This window comes from Symphalangus syndactylus, chromosome 12 (assembly GCF_028878055.3).
Source record: "Symphalangus syndactylus isolate Jambi chromosome 12, NHGRI_mSymSyn1-v2.1_pri, whole genome shotgun sequence".
NCBI classification, from domain to species: domain Eukaryota; kingdom Metazoa; phylum Chordata; class Mammalia; order Primates; family Hylobatidae; genus Symphalangus; species Symphalangus syndactylus.
In genome coordinates this window covers 117,119,399-117,135,960 of record NC_072441.2, presented here as the reverse complement: position 1 = coordinate 117,135,960, position 16,562 = coordinate 117,119,399, and positions in this window count along the sequence as shown.

The window sequence follows — 16,562 nt, the reverse complement described above, 5'->3', positions numbered from 1 at the left end:
CTTATTTCTGATCTGTAAATTCAGTTAACAGAGATAAAACATATTTTTGATTGAGCAGTTATGAAACACTCTTTTTGTAGAAAATGCAAGTGGAGATTCGGAGCGCTAAGAGGGTAATAGTGGAAAAAGGAATATCTTCAAATATAAACTACACAGAATCATTCGGTGAAACTTCTTTCTGATCTGTGCATTCAGCTAACAGAGTTAAACCATACTTTTGATTGAGCAGATCTGAACACTCTTTCTGTAGAAAATGCAACTGGACATTTGGAGCGCTAAGAGCGTAGTAGTGGAAAAGGGAATATATTCAAATATAAACTACACAGAAGCATTCTGTGAAACTTCTTTCTGATCTGAGCATTCAGCTAACAGAGTTAAACCATACTTTTGATTGAGCAGTTTTGAAACACTCTGTCTGTAGAAAATGCAACTGGACATTCGTAGCACTAAGTGGGTAATAGTGGAAAAAAGAATATGTTCAAATATAAACTACACAGAAGCATTGTATGAAACTTCTTTCTGTTCTGTGCATTCAACAAACAGAGTTGAACCTTACTTTTGATTGAGCCGTTCTGAAACACTCTTTCTGTAGAAACTGCAATTGGACATTCTGAGCACTAAGAGGCCTATATTGGGAAAAAGATTGTCTACAAATAAAAACTACACAGAAGAATTGTGTGAAACTTCTTTCTGTTCTGTTTGTTCAACTAAAAGAGTTGAACCTTAGTTTTGATTGAGCCGTTCTGAAACACTCTTTCTGTAGAAAATTCAAGTGGAGATTCGGCGCGCTAAGAGGGTAATAGTGGAAAAAGGAATGTCTCCAAATATAAACTACACAGAATTATTCTGTGAAACTTCTTTCTGATCTGTGCATTCAGCTAACAGAGTTAAACCATACTTTTGATTGAGCAGATCTGAACACTCTTTCTGTAGAAAATGCAACTGGACATTTGGAGCGCTAAGAGAGTAGTAGTGGAAAAAGGAATATATTCAAATATAAACTACACAGAAGCATTCTGTGAAACTTCTTTCTGATCTGAGCATTCAGCTAACAGAGTTAAACCATACTTTTGATTGAGCAGTTTTGAAACACTCTGTCTGTAGAATATGAAACTGGACATTCGTAGCGCTAAGTGGGTAATAGAGGAAAAAAGAATATGTTCAAATATAAACTACACAGAAGCATTGTATGAAACTCCTTTCTGTTCTGTGCATTCAACTAACAGAGTTGAACCTTACTTTTGATTGAGCCATTCTGAAACACTCTTTCTGTAGAAACTGCAATTGGACATTCTGAGCGCTAAGAGGCCTATATTGGGAAAAAGAATGTCTACAAATAAAAACTACACAGAAGAATTGTGTGAAACTTCTTTCTGTTCTGTTTGTTCAACTAAAAGAGTTGAACCTTAGTTTTGATTGAGCCGTTCTGAAACACTCTTTCTGTAGAAAATGCAAGTGGAGATTCGGAGCGCTAAGAGGGTAATAGTGGAAAAAGGACTGTCTCCAAATATAAACTACACAGAATCATTCTGAGAAACTTCTTTCTGATCTGTGCATTCAGCTAACAGAGTTAAACCATACTTTTGATTGAGCAGATGTGAACACTCTTTCTATAGAAAATGCAACTGGACATTTGGAGCGCTAAGAGAGTAGTAGTGGAAAAACGAATATATTCAAATATAAACTACACAGAAGCATTCTGTGAAACTTCTTTCTGATATGAGCATTCAGCTAACAGAGTTAAACCATAATTTTGATTGAGCAGATTTGAAAAACTCTGTCTGTAGAAAATGCAATTGGACATTCGTAGCGCTAAGTGGGTAATAGTGGAAAAAAAATATGTTCAAATATAAACTACACAGAAGCATTGTATGAAATTTCTTTCTGTTCTGTGCATTCAACTAACAGAGTTGAACCTTAATTTGATTGAGCCTTTCTGAAACACTCTTTCTTTAGAAACTGCAATTGGACATTCTGAGCGCTAAGAGGCCTCTATTGGGAAAAATAATACCTTCAAATAAAAACTACACAGAAGCATTGTGTGAAACTTATTTCTGATATGTTCATTAAGCTAACAGAGTTAAACCATACTTTTGATTGCGCAGTTCTGAACACTCTTTCTGTAGAAAATGCAAGTGGACATTCGGAGCGCTAAGAGGGTAATAGTGGAAAAAGGAATATATTCAAATATAAACTACACAGTAGCATTCTGTGAAAATTCTTTCTGTTCTGTGCATTCAACTAACAGAGTTGAACCTTACTTTTGATTGAGCCGTTCTGAAACACTCTTTCTGTAGAAACTGCAATTGGACATGCTAAGCGCTAAGAGGCCTATATTGGGAAAAAGAATATCTTCAAATAAAAACAACACAGATGCATTCTGTGAAACTTATTTCTGATCTGTAAATTCAGTTAACAGAGATAAAACATATTTTTGATTGAGCAGTTATGAAACACTCTTTTTGTAGAAAATGCAAGTGGAGATTCGGAGCGCTAAGAGGGTAATAGTGGAAAAAGTAATGTCTTCAAATATAAACTACACAGAATCATTCGGTGAAACTTCTTTCTGATCTGTGCATTCAGCTAACAGAGTTAAACCATACTTTTGATTGAGCAGATCTGAACACTCTTTCTGTAGAAAATGCAACTGGACATTTGGAGCGCTAAGAGCGTAGTAGTGGAAAAGGGAATATATTCAAATATAAACTACACAGAAGCATTCTGTGAAACTTCTTTCTGATCTGAGCATTCAGCTAACAGAGTTAAACCATACTTTTGATTGAGCAGTTTTGAAACACTCTGTCTGTAGAAAATGCAACTGGACATTCGTAGCACTAAGTGGGTAATAGTGGAAAAAAGAATATGTTCAAATATAAACTACACAGAAGCATTGTATGAAACTTCTTTCTGTTCTGTGCATTCAACAAACAGAGTTGAACCTTACTTTTGATTGAGCCGTTCTGAAACACTCTTTCTGTAGAAACTGCAATTGGACATTCTGAGCGCTAAGAGGCCTATATTGGGAAAAAGATTGTCTACAAATAAAAACTACACAGAAGAATTGTGTGAAACTTCTTTCTGTTCTGTTTGTTCAACAAAAAGAGTTGAACCTTTGTTTTGATTGAGCCGTTCTGAAACACTCTTTCTGTAGAAAATTCAAGTGGAGATTCGGAGCGCTAAGAGGGTAATAGTGGAAAAAGGAATGTCTCCAAATATAAACTACACAGAATTATTCTGGAAACTTCTTTCTGATCTGTGCATTCAGCTAACAGAGTTAAACCATACTTTTGATTGAGCAGATCTGAACACTCTTTCTGTAGAAAATGCAACTGGACATTTGGAGCGCTAAGAGAGTAGTAGTGGAAAAAGGAATATATTCAAAAATAAACTACACAGAAGCATTCTGTGAAACTTCTTTCTGATCTGAGCATTCAGCTAACAGAGTTAAACCATACTTTTGATTGAGCAGTTTTGAAACACTCTGTCTGTAGAAAATGCAACTGGACATTCGTAGCGCTAAGTGGGTAATAGTGGAAAAAAGAATATGTTCAAATATAAACTACACAGAAGCATTGTATGAAACATCTTTCTGTTCTGTGCATTCAACTAACAGAGTTGAACCTGACTTTTGATTGAGCCTTTCTGAAACACTCTTTCTGTAGAAACTGCAATTGGACTTTCTGAGCGCTAAGAGGCCTATATTGGGAAAAATAATATCTTCAAATAAAAACTACACAGAAGCATTGTGTGAAACTTATTTCTGATATGTTCATTAAGCTAACAGAGTTAAACCATACTTTTGATTGCGCAGTTCTGAACACTCTTTCTGTAGAAAATGCAAGTGGACATTCGGAGCGCTAAGAGGGTAATATTGGAAAATGTATATATTCAAATATAAACTACACAGTAGCATTCTGTGAAAATTCTTTCTGTTCTGGGCATTCAACTAACAGAGTTGAACCTTACTTTTGATTGAGCCGTTCTGAAACACTCTTTCTGTAGAAACTGCAATTGGACATTCTGAGCGCTAAGAGGCCTATATTGGGAAAAAGAATGTCTACAAATAAAAACTACACAGAAGAATTGTGTGAAACTTCTTTCTGTTCTGTTTGTTCAACTAAAAGAGTTGAACCTTAGTTTTGATTGAGCCGTTCTGAAACACTCTTTCTGTAGAAAATGCAAGTGGAGATTCGGAGCGCTAAGAGGGTAATAGTGGAAAAAGGAATGTCTCCAAATATAAACTACACAGAATCATTCTGTGAAACTTCTTTCTGATCTGTGCATTCAGCTAACAGAGTTAAACCATACTTTTGATTGAGCAGATCTGAACACTCTTTCTATAGAAAATGCAACTGGACATTTGGAGCTCTAAGAGAGTAGTAGTGGAAAAACGAATATATTCAAATATAAACTACACAGAAGCATTCTGTGAAACTTCTTTCTGATATGAGCATTCAGCTAACAGAGTTAAACCATAATTTTGATTGAGCAGATTTGAAAAACTCTGTCTGTAGAAAATGCAACTGGACATTCGTAGCGCTAAGTGGGTAATAGTGGAAAAAAAATATGTTCAAATATAAACTACACAGAAGCATTGTATGAAATTTCTTTCTGTTCTGTGCATTCAACTAACAGAGTTGAACCTTAATTTGATTGAGCCTTTCTGAAACACTCTTTCTTTAGAAACTGCAATTGGACATTCTGAGCGCTAAGAGGCCTCTATTGGGAAAAATAATATCTTCAAATAAAAACTACACAGAAGCATTGTGTGAAACTTATTTCTGATATGTTCATTAAGCTAACAGAGTTAAACCATACTTTTGATTGCGCAGTTCTGAACACTCTTTCTGTAGAAAATGCAAGTGGACATTCGGAGCGCTAAGAGGGTAATAGTGGAAAAAGGAATATATTCAAATATAAACTACACAGTAGCATTCTGTGAAAATTCTTTCTGTTCTGTGCATTCAACTAACAGATTTGAACCTTACTTTTGATTGAGCCGTTCTGAAACACTCTTTCTGTAGAAACTGCAATTGGACATGCTAAGCGCTAAGAGGCCTATATTGGGAAAAAGAATATCTTCAAATAAAAACAACACAGATGCATTCTGTGAAACTTATTTCTGATCTGTAAATTCAGTTAACAGAGATAAAACATATTTTTGATTGAGCAGTTATGAAACACTCTTTTTGTAGAAAATGCAAGTGGAGATTCGGAGCGCTAAGAGGGTAATAGTGGAAAAAGGAATGTCTTCAAATATAAACTACACAGAATCATTCGGTGAAACTTCTTTCTGATCTGTGCATTCAGCTAACAGAGTTAAACCATACTTTTGATTGAGCAGATCTGAACACTCTTTCTGTAGAAAATGCAACAGGACATTTGGAGCGCTAAGAGCGTAGTAGTGGAAAAGGGAATATATTCAAATATAAACTACACAGAAGCATTCTGTGAAACTTCTTTCTGATCTGAGCATTCAGCTAACAGAGTTAAACCATACTTTTGATTGAGCAGTTTTGAAACACTCTGTCTGTAGAAAATGCAACTGGACATTCGTAGCACTAAGTGGGTAATAGTGGAAAAAAGAATATGTTCAAATATAAACTACACAGAAGCATTGTATGAAACTTCTTTCTGTTCTGTGCATTCAACAAACAGAGTTGAACCTTACTTTTGATTGAGCCGTTCTGAAACACTCTTTCTGTAGAAACTGCAATTGGACATTCTGACCGCTAAGAGGCCTATATTGGGAAAAAGATTGTCTACAAATAAAAACTACACAGAAGAATTGTGTGAAACTTCTTTCTGTTCTGTTTGTTCAACAAAAAGAGTTGAACCTTTGTTTTGATTGAGCCGTTCTGAAACACTCTTTCTGTAGAAAATTCAAGTGGAGATTCGGAGCGCTAAGAGGGTAATAGTGGAAAAAGGAATGTCTCCAAATATAAACTACACAGAATCATTCTGTGAAACTTCTTTCTGATCTGTGCATTCAGCTAACAGAGTTAAACCATACTTTTGATTGAGCAGATCTGAACACTCTTTCTGTAGAAAATGCAACTGGACATTTGGAGCGCTAAGAGAGTAGTAGTGGAAAAAGGAATATATTCAAATATAAACTACACAGAAGCATTCTGTGAAACTTCTTTCTGATCTGAGCATTCAGCTAACAGAGTTAAACCATACGTTTGATTGAGCAGTTTTGAAACACTCTGTCTGTAGAAAATGCAACTGGACATTCGTAGCGCTAAGTGGGTAATAGTGGAAAAAAGAATATGTTCAAATATAAACTACACAGAAGCATTGTATGAAACATCTTTCTGTTCTGTGCATTCAACTAACAGATTTGAACCTGACTTTTGATTGAGCCTTTCTGAAACACTCTTTCTGTAGAAACTGCAATTGGACATTCTGAGCGCTAAGAGGCCTATATTGGGAAAAATAATATCTTCAAATAAAAACTACACAGAAGCATTGTGTGAAACTTATTTCTGATATGTTCATTAAGCTAACAGAGTTAAACCATACTTTTGATTGCGCAGTTCTGAACACTCTTTCTGTAGAAAATGCAAGTGGACATTCGGAGCGCTAAGAGGGTAATAGTGGAAAAAGGAATATATTCAAATATAAACTACACAGTAGCATTCTGTGAAAATTCTTTCTGTTCTGTGCATTCAACTAACAGAGTTGAACCTTACTTTTGATTGAGCCGTTCTGAAACACTCTTTCTGTAGAAACTGCAATTGAACATTCTAAGCGCTAAGAGGCCTACATTGGGAAAAAGAATATCTTCAAAGAAAAACTACACAGATGCATTCTGTGAAACTTATTTCTGATCTGTAAATTCAGTTAACAGAGATAAAACATATTTTTGATTGAGCAGTTATGAAACACTCTTTTTGTAGAAAATGCAAGTGGAGATTCGGAGCGCTAAGAGGGTAATAGTGGAAAAAGGAATGTCTTCAAATATAAACTACACAGAATCATTCGGTGAAACTTCTTTCTGATCTGTGCATTCAGCTAACAGAGTTAAACCATACTTTTGATTGAGCAGATCTGAACACTCTTTCTGTAGAAAATGCAACTGGACATTTGGAGCGCTAAGAGCGTAGTAGTGGAAAAGGGAATATATTCAAATATAAACTACACAGAAGCATTCTGTGAAACTTCTTTCTGATCTGAGCATTCAGCTAACAGAGTTAAACCATACTTTTGATTGAGCAGTTTTGAAACACTCTGTCTGTAGAAAATGCAACTGGACATTCGTAGCACTAAGTGGGTAATAGTGGAAAAAAGAATATGTTCAAATATAAACTACACAGAAGCACTGTATGAAACTTCTTTCTGTTCTGTGCATTCAACAAACAGAGTTGAACCTTACTTTTGATTGAGCCGTTCTGAAACACTCTTTCTGTAGAAACTGCAATTGGACATTCTGAGCGCTAAGAGGCCTATATTGGGAAAAAGATTGTCTACAAATAAAAACTACACAGAAGAATTTTGTGAAACTTCTTTCTGTTCTGTTTGTTCAACAAAAAGAGTTGAACCTTTGTTTTGATTGAGCCGTTCTGAAACACTCTTTCTGTAGAAAATTCAAGTGGAGATTCGGAGCGCTAAGAGGGTAATAGTGGAAAAAGGAATGTCTCCAAATATAAACTACACAGAATCATTCTGTGAAACTTCTTTCTGATCTGTGCATTCAGCTAACAGAGTTAAACCATACTTTTGATTGAGCAGATCTGAACACTCTTTCTGTAGAAAATGCAACTGGACATTTGGAGCGCTAAGAGAGTAGTAGTGGAAAAAGGAATATATTCAAATATAAACTACACAGAAGCATTCTGTGAAACTTCTTTCTGATCTGAGCATTCAGCTAACAGAGTTAAACCATACTTTTGATTGAGCAGTTTTGAAACACTCTGTCTGTAGAAAATGCAACTGGACATTCGTAGCGCTAAGTGGGTAATAGTGGAAAAAAGAATATGTTCAAATATAAACTACACAGAAGCATTGTATGAAACATCTTTCTGTTCTGTGCATTCAACTAACAGAGTTGAACCTGACTTTTGATTGAGCCTTTCTGAAACACTCTTTCTGTAGAAACTGCAATTGGACTTTCTGAGCGCTAAGAGGCCTATATTGGGAAAAATAATATCTTCAAATAAAAACTACACAGAAGCATTGTGTGAAACTTATTTCTGATATGCTCATTAAGCTAACAGAGTTAAACCATACTTTTGATTGCGCAGTTCTGAACACTCTTTCTGTAGAAAATGCAAGTGGACATTCGGAGCGCTAAGAGGGTAATAGTGGAAAATGTATATATTCAAATATAAACTACACAGTAGCATTCTGTGAAAATTCTTTCTGTTCTGTGCATTCAACTAACAGAGTTGAACCTTACTTTTGATTGAGCCGTTCTGAAACACTCTTTCTGTAGAAACTGCAATTGGACATTCTGAGCGCTAAGAGGCCTATATTGGGAAAAAGAATGTCTACAAATAAAAACTACACAGAAGAATTGTGTGAAACTTCTTTCTGTTCTGTTTGTTCAACTAAAAGAGTTGAACCTTAGTTTTGATTGAGCCGTTCTGAAACACTCTTTCTGTAGAAAATGCAAGTGGAGATTCGGAGCGCTAAGAGGGTAATAGTGGAAAAAGGAATGTCTCCAAATATAAACTACACAGAATCATTCTGTGAAACTTCTTTCTGATCTGTGCATTCAGCTAACAGAGTTAAACCATACTTTTGATTGAGCAGATCTGAACACTCTTTCTATAGAAAATGAAACTGGACATTTGGAGCTCTAAGAGAGTAGTAGTGGAAAAACCAATATATTCAAATATAAACTACACAGAAGCATTCTGTGAAACTTCTTTCTGATATGAGCATTCAGCTAACAGAGTTAAACCATAATTTTGATTGAGCAGATTTGAAAAACTCTGTCTGTAGAAAATGCAACTGGACATTCGTAGCGCTAAGTGGGTAATAGTGGAAAAAAAATATGTTCAAATATAAACTACACAGAAGCATTGTATGAAATTTCTTTCTGTTCTGTGCATTCAACTAACAGAGTTGAACCTTAATTTGATTGAGCCTTTCTGAAACACTCTTTCTTTAGAAACTGCAATTGGACATTCTGAGCGCTAAGAGGCCTCTATTGGGAAAAATAATATCTTCAAATAAAAACTACACAGAAGCATTGTGTGAAACTTATTTCTGATATGTTCATTAAGCTAACAGAGTTAAACCATACTTTTGATTGCGCAGTTCTGAACACTCTTTCTGTAGAAAATGCAAGTGGACATTCGGAGCGCTAAGAGTGTAATAGTGGAAAAAGGAATATATTCAAATATAAACTACACAGTAGCATTCTGTGAAAATTCTTTCTGTTCTGTGCATTCAACTAACAGAGTTGAACCTTACTTTTGATTGAGCCGTTCTGAAACACTCTTTCTGTAGAAACTGCAATTGGACATGCTAAGCGCTAAGAGGCCTATATTGGGAAAAAGAATATCTTCAAATAAAAACAACACAGATGCATTCTGTGAAACTTATTTCTGATCTGTAAATTCAGTTAACAGAGATAAAACATATTTTTGATTGAGCAGTTATGAAACACTCTTTTTGTAGAAAATGCAAGTGGAGATTCGGAGCGCTAAGAGGGTAATAGTGGAAAAAGGAATGTCTTCAAATATAAACTACACAGAATCATTCGGTGAAACTTCTTTCTGATCTGTGCATTCAGCTAACAGAGTTAAACCATACTTTTGATTGAGCAGATCTGAACACTCTTTCTGTAGAAAATGCAACTGGACATTTGGAGCGCTAAGAGCGTAGTAGTGGAAAAGGGAATATATTCAAATATAAACTACACAGAAGCATTCTGTGAAACTTCTTTCTGATCTGAGCATTCAGCTAACAGAGTTAAACCATACTTTTGATTGAGCAGTTTTGAAACACTCTGTCTGTAGAAAATGCAACTGGACATTCGTAGCACTAAGTGGGTAATAGTGGAAAAAAGAATATGTTCAAATATAAACTACACAGAAGCATTGTATGAAACTTCTTTCTGTTCTGTGCATTCAACTAACAGAGTTGAACCTTACTTTTGATTGAGCCGTTCTGAAACACTCTTTCTGTAGAAACTGCAATTGGACATTCTGAGCGCTAAGAGGCCTATATTGGGAAAAAGATTGTCTACAAATAAAAACTACACAGAAGAATTTTGTGAAACTTCTTTCTGTTCTGTTTGTTCAACAAAAAGAGTTGAACCTTTGTTTTGATTGAGCCGTTCTGAAACACTCTTTCTGTAGAAAATTCAAGTGGAGATTCGGAGCGCTAAGAGGGTAATAGTGGAAAAAGGAATGTCTCCAAATATAAACTACACAGAATTATTCTGTGAAACTTCTTTCTGATCTGTGCATTCAGCTAACAGAGTTAAACCATACTTTTGATTGAGCAGATCTGAACACTCTTTCTGTAGAAAATGCAACTGGACATTTGGAGCGCTAAGAGAGTAGTAGTGGAAAAAGGAATATATTCAAATATAAACTACACAGAAGCATTCTGTGAAACTTCTTTCTGATCTGAGCATTCAGCTAACAGAGTTAAACCATACTTTTGATTGAGCAGTTTTGAAACACTCTGTCTGTAGAAAATGCAACTGGACATTCGTAGCGCTAAGTGGGTAATAGTGGAAAAAAGAATATGTTCAAATATAAACTACACAGAAGCATTGTATGAAACATCTTTCTGTTCTGTGCATTCAACTAACAGAGTTGAACCTGACTTTTGATTGAGCCTTTCTGAAACACTCTTTCTGTAGAAACTGCAATTGGACTTTCTGAGCGCTAAGAGGCCTATATTGGGAAAAATAATATCTTCAAATAAAAACTACACAGAAGCATTGTGTGAAACTTATTTCTGATATGCTCATTAAGCTAACAGAGTTAAACCATACTTTTGATTGCGCAGTTCTGAACACTCTTTCTGTAGAAAATGCAAGTGGACATTCGGAGCGCTAAGAGGGTAATAGTGGAAAATGTATATATTCAAATATAAACTACACAGTAGCATTCTGTGAAAATTCTTTCTGTTCTGTGCATTCAACTAACAGAGTTGAACCTTACTTTTGATTGAGCCGTTCTGAAACACTCTTTCTGTAGAAACTGCAATTGGACATTCTGAGCGCTAAGAGGCCTATATTGGGAAAAAGAATGTCTACAAATAAAAACTACACAGAAGAATTGTGTGAAACTTCTTTCTGTTCTGTTTGTTCAACTAAAAGAGTTGAACCTTAGTTTTGATTGAGCCGTTCTGAAACACTCTTTCTGTAGAAAATGCAAGTGGAGATTCGGAGCGCTAAGAGGGTAATAGTGGAAAAAGGAATGTCTCCAAATATAAACTACACAGAATCATTCTGTGAAACTTCTTTCTGATCTGTGCATTCAGCTAACAGAGTTAAACCATACTTTTGATTGAGCAGATCTGAACACTCTTTCTATAGAAAATGAAACTGGACATTTGGAGCTCTAAGAGAGTAGTAGTGGAAAAACCAATATATTCAAATATAAACTACACAGAAGCATTCTGTGAAACTTCTTTCTGATATGAGCATTCAGCTAACAGAGTTAAACCATAATTTTGATTGAGCAGATTTGAAAAACTCTGTCTGTAGAAAATGCAACTGGACATTCGTAGCGCTAAGTGGGTAATAGTGGAAAAAAAATATGTTCAAATATAAACTACACAGAAGCATTGTATGAAATTTCTTTCTGTTCTGTGCATTCAACTAACAGAGTTGAACCTTAATTTGATTGAGCCTTTCTGAAACACTCTTTCTTTAGAAACTGCAATTGGACATTCTGAGTGCTAAGAGGCCTCTATTGGGAAAAATAATATCTTCAAATAAAAACTACACAGAAGCATTGTGTGAAACTTATTTCTGATATGTTCATTAAGCTAACAGAGTTAAACCATACTTTTGATTGCGCAGTTCTGAACACTCTTTCTGTAGAAAATGCAAGTGGACATTCGGAGCGCTAAGAGTGTAATAGTGGAAAAAGGAATATATTCAAATATAAACTACACAGTAGCATTCTGTGAAAATTCTTTCTGTTCTGTGCATTCAACTAACAGAGTTGAACCTTACTTTTGATTGAGCCGTTCTGAAACACTCTTTCTGTAGAAACTGCAATTGGACATGCTAAGCGCTAAGAGGCCTATATTGGGAAAAAGAATATCTTCAAATAAAAACAACACAGATGCATTCTGTGAAACTTATTTCTGATCTGTAAATTCAGTTAACAGAGATAAAACATATTTTTGATTGAGCAGTTATGAAACACTCTTTTTGTAGAAAATGCAAGTGGAGATTCGGAGCGCTAAGAGGGTAATAGTGGAAAAAGGAATGTCTTCAAATATAAACTACACAGAATCATTCGGTGAAACTTCTTTCTGATCTGTGCATTCAGCTATCAGAGTTAAACCATACTTTTGATTGAGCAGATCTGAACACTCTTTTTTTTTTTTTTTTTTTTTTTTTTTTTTTCTTTTTTTTTATTATACTTTAGGGTTTTAGGGTACATGTGCACAATGTGCAGTTTTGTTACATATGTATCCATGTGCCATGTTGATTTCCTGCACCCATTAACTCGTCATTTAGCATTAGGTGTATCTCCTAATGCTGTCCCTCCCCCCTCCCCCCACCCCACAACAGTCCCCGGAGTGTGATGTTCCCCTTCCTGTGTCCATGAGTTCTCATTGTTCAATTCCCACCTATGAGTGAGAACATGCGGTGTTTGGTTTTTTGTCCTTGCGATAGTTTACTGAGAATGATGTTTTCCAGTTTCATCCATGTCCCTACAAAGGACACGAACTCATCATTTTTTATGGCTGCATAGTATTCCATGGTGTATATGTGCCACATTTTCTTAATCCAGTCTATCGTTGTTGGACATTTGGGTTGGTTCCAACTCTTTGCTATTGTGAATAGTGCCGCAATAAACATACGTGTGCATGTGTCTTTATAGCAGCATGATTTATAGTCCTTTGGGTATATACCCAGTAATGGGATGGCTGGGTCAAATGGTATTTCTAGTTCGAGATCCCTGAGGAATCGCCACACTGACTTCCACAATGGTTGAACTAGTTTACAGTCCCACCAACAGTGTAAAAGTGTTCCTATTTCTCCACATCCTCTCCAGCACCTGTTGTTTCCTGATTTTTTAATGATGGCCATTCTAACTGGTGTGAGATGGTATCTCACTGTGGTTTTGATTTGCATTTCTCTGATGGCCAGTGATGAGGAGCATTTCTTCATGTGTTTTTTGGCTGCATAAATGTCTTCTTTTGAGAAGTGTCTGTTCATGTCCAATGGCCATACTGCCCAAGGTAATTTATAGATTCAATGCCATCCCCATCAAGCTACCAATGACTTTCTTCACAGAATTGGAAAAAACTACTTTAAAGTTCATATGGAACCAAAAAAGAGCCCGCATCGCCAAGTCAATCCTAAGCCAAAAGAACAAAGCTGGAGGCATCACGCTACCTGACTTTAAACTATACTACAAGGCTACAGTAACCAAAACAGCATGGTACTGGTACCACAACAGAGACATAGATCAATGGAACAGAACAGAGCCCTCAGAAATGATGCCGCATAGCTACAACTATCTGATCTTTGACAAACCTGACAAAAACAAGAAATGGGGAAAGGATTCCCTATTTAATAAATGGTGCTGGGAAAACTGGCTAGCCATATGTAGAAAGCTGCAACTGGATCCCTTCCTTACACCTTATACAAAAATTAATTCAAGATGGATTAAAGACTTATATGTTAGACCTAAAACCATTAAAATCCTACAAGAAAACCTAGGCAATACCATTCAGGACATAGGCGTGGGCAAGGACTTCATGTCTAAAACACCAAAAGCAATGGCAACAAAAGCCAAAATCGACAAATGGGATCTCATTAAACTAAAGAGCTTCTGCACAGCAAAAGAAACTATCATCAGAGTGAACAGGCAACCTACACAATGGGAGAAAATTTTTGCAACCTACTCATCTGACAAAGGGCTAATATCCAGAATCTACAATGAACTCAAACAAATTTACAAGAAAAAATCAAACAACCCCATCAAAAAGTGGGCAGAGGACATGAACACTCTTTCTGTAGAAAATGCAACAGGACATTTGGAGCGCTAAGAGCGTAGTAGTGGAAAAGGGAATATATTCAAATATAAACTACACAGAAGCATTCTGTGAAACTTCTTTCTGATCTGAGCATTCAGCTAACAGAGTTAAACCATACTTTTGATTGAGCAGTTTTGAAACACTCTGTCTATAGAAAATGCAACTGGACATTCGTAGCACTAAGTGGGTAATAGTGGAAAAAAGAATATGTTCAAATATAAACTACACAGAAGCATTGTATGAAACTTCTTTCTGTTCTGTGCATTCAACAAACAGAGTTGAACCTTACTTTTGATTGAGCCGTTCTGAAACACTCTTTCTGTAGAAACTGCAATTGGACATTCTGAGCGCTAAGAGGCCTATATTGGGAAAAAGATTGTCTACAAATAAAAACTACACAGAAGAATTGTGTGAAACTTCTTTCTGTTCTGTTTGTTCAACAAAAAGAGTTGAACCTTAGTTTTGATTGAGCCGTTCTGAAACACTCTTTCTGTAGAAAATTCAAGTGGAGATTCGGAGCGCTAAGAGGGTAATAGTGGAAAAAGGAATGTCTCCAAATATAAACTACACAGAATTATTCTGTGAAACTTCTTTCTGATCTGTGCATTCAGCTAACAGAGTTAAACCATACTTTTGATTGAGCAGATCTGAACACTCTTTCTGTAGAAAATGCAACTGGACATTTGGAGCGCTAAGAGAGTAGTAGTGGAAAAAGGAATATATTCAAATATAAACTACACAGAAGCATTCTGTGAAACTTCTTTCTGATCTGAGCATTCAGCTAACAGAGTTAAACCATACTTTTGATTGAGCAGTTTTGAAACACTCTGTCTGTAGAAAATGCAACTGGACATTCGTAGCGCTAAGTGGGTAATAGTGGAAAAAAGAATATGTTCAAATATAAACTACACAGAAGCATTGTATGAAACATCTTTCTGTTCTGTGCATTCAACTAACAGAGTTGAACCTGACTTTTGATTGAGCCTTTCTGAAACACTCTTTCTGTAGAAACTGCAATTGGACATTCTGAGCGCTAAGAGGCCTATATTGGGAAATATAATATCTTCAAATAAAAACTACACAGAAGCATTGTGTGAAACTTATTTCTGATATGTTCATTAAGCTAACAGAGTTAAACCATACTTTTGATTGCGCAGTTCTGAACACTCTTTCTGTAGAAAATGCAAGTGGACATTCGGAGCGCTAAGAGGGTAATAGTGGAAAAAGGAATATATTCAAATATAAACTACACAGTAGCATTCTGTGAAAATTCTTTCTGTTCTGTGCATTCAACTAACAGAGTTGAACCTTACTTTTGATTGAGCCGTTCTGAAACACTCTTTCTGTAGAAACTGCAATTGAACATTCTAAGCGCTAAGAGGCCTACATTGGGAAAAAGAATATCTTCAAATAAAAACTACACAGATGCATTCTGTGAAACTTATTTCTGATCTGTAAATTCAGTTAACAGAGATAAAACATATTTTGTATTGAGCAGTTATGAAACACTCTTTTTGTAGAAAATGCAAGTGGAGATTCGGAGCGCTAAGAGGTAATAGTGGAAAAAGGAATGTCTCCAAATATAAACTACACAGAATTATTCTGTGAAACTTCTTTCTGATCTGTGCATTCAGCTAACAGAGTTAAACCATACTTTTGATTGAGCAGATCTGAACACTCTTTCTGTAGAAAATGCAACTGGACATTTGGAGCGCTAAGAGAGTAGTAGTGGAAAAAGGAATATATTCAAATATAAACTACACAGAAGCATTCTGTAAAACTTCTTTCTGATCTGAGCATTCAGCTAACAGAGTTAAACCATACTTTTGATTGAGCAGTTTTGAAACACTCTGTCTGTAGAATATGCAACTGGACATTCGTAGCGATAAGTGGTTAATAGAGGAAAAAAGAATATGTTCAAATATAAACTACACAGAAGCATTGTATGAAACTTCTTTCTGTTCTGTGCATTCAACTAACAGAGTTGAACCTTACTTTTGATTGAGCCGTTCTGAAACACTCTTTCTGTAGAAACTGCAATTGGACATTCTGAGCGCTAAGAGGCCTATATTGGGAAAAAGAATGTCTACAAATAAAAACTACACAGAAGAATTGTGTGAAACTTCTTTCTGTTCTGTCTGTTCAACTAAAAGAGTTGAACCTTAGTTTTGATTGAGCCGTTCTGAAACACTCTTTCTGTAGAAAATGCAAGTGGAGATTCGGAGCGCTAAGAGGGTAATAGTGGAAAAAGGAATGTCTCCAAATATAAACTACACAGAATCATTCTGTGAAACTTCTTTCTGATCTGTGCATTCAGCTAACAGAGTTAAACCATACTTTTGATTGAGCAGATGTGAACACTCTTTCTA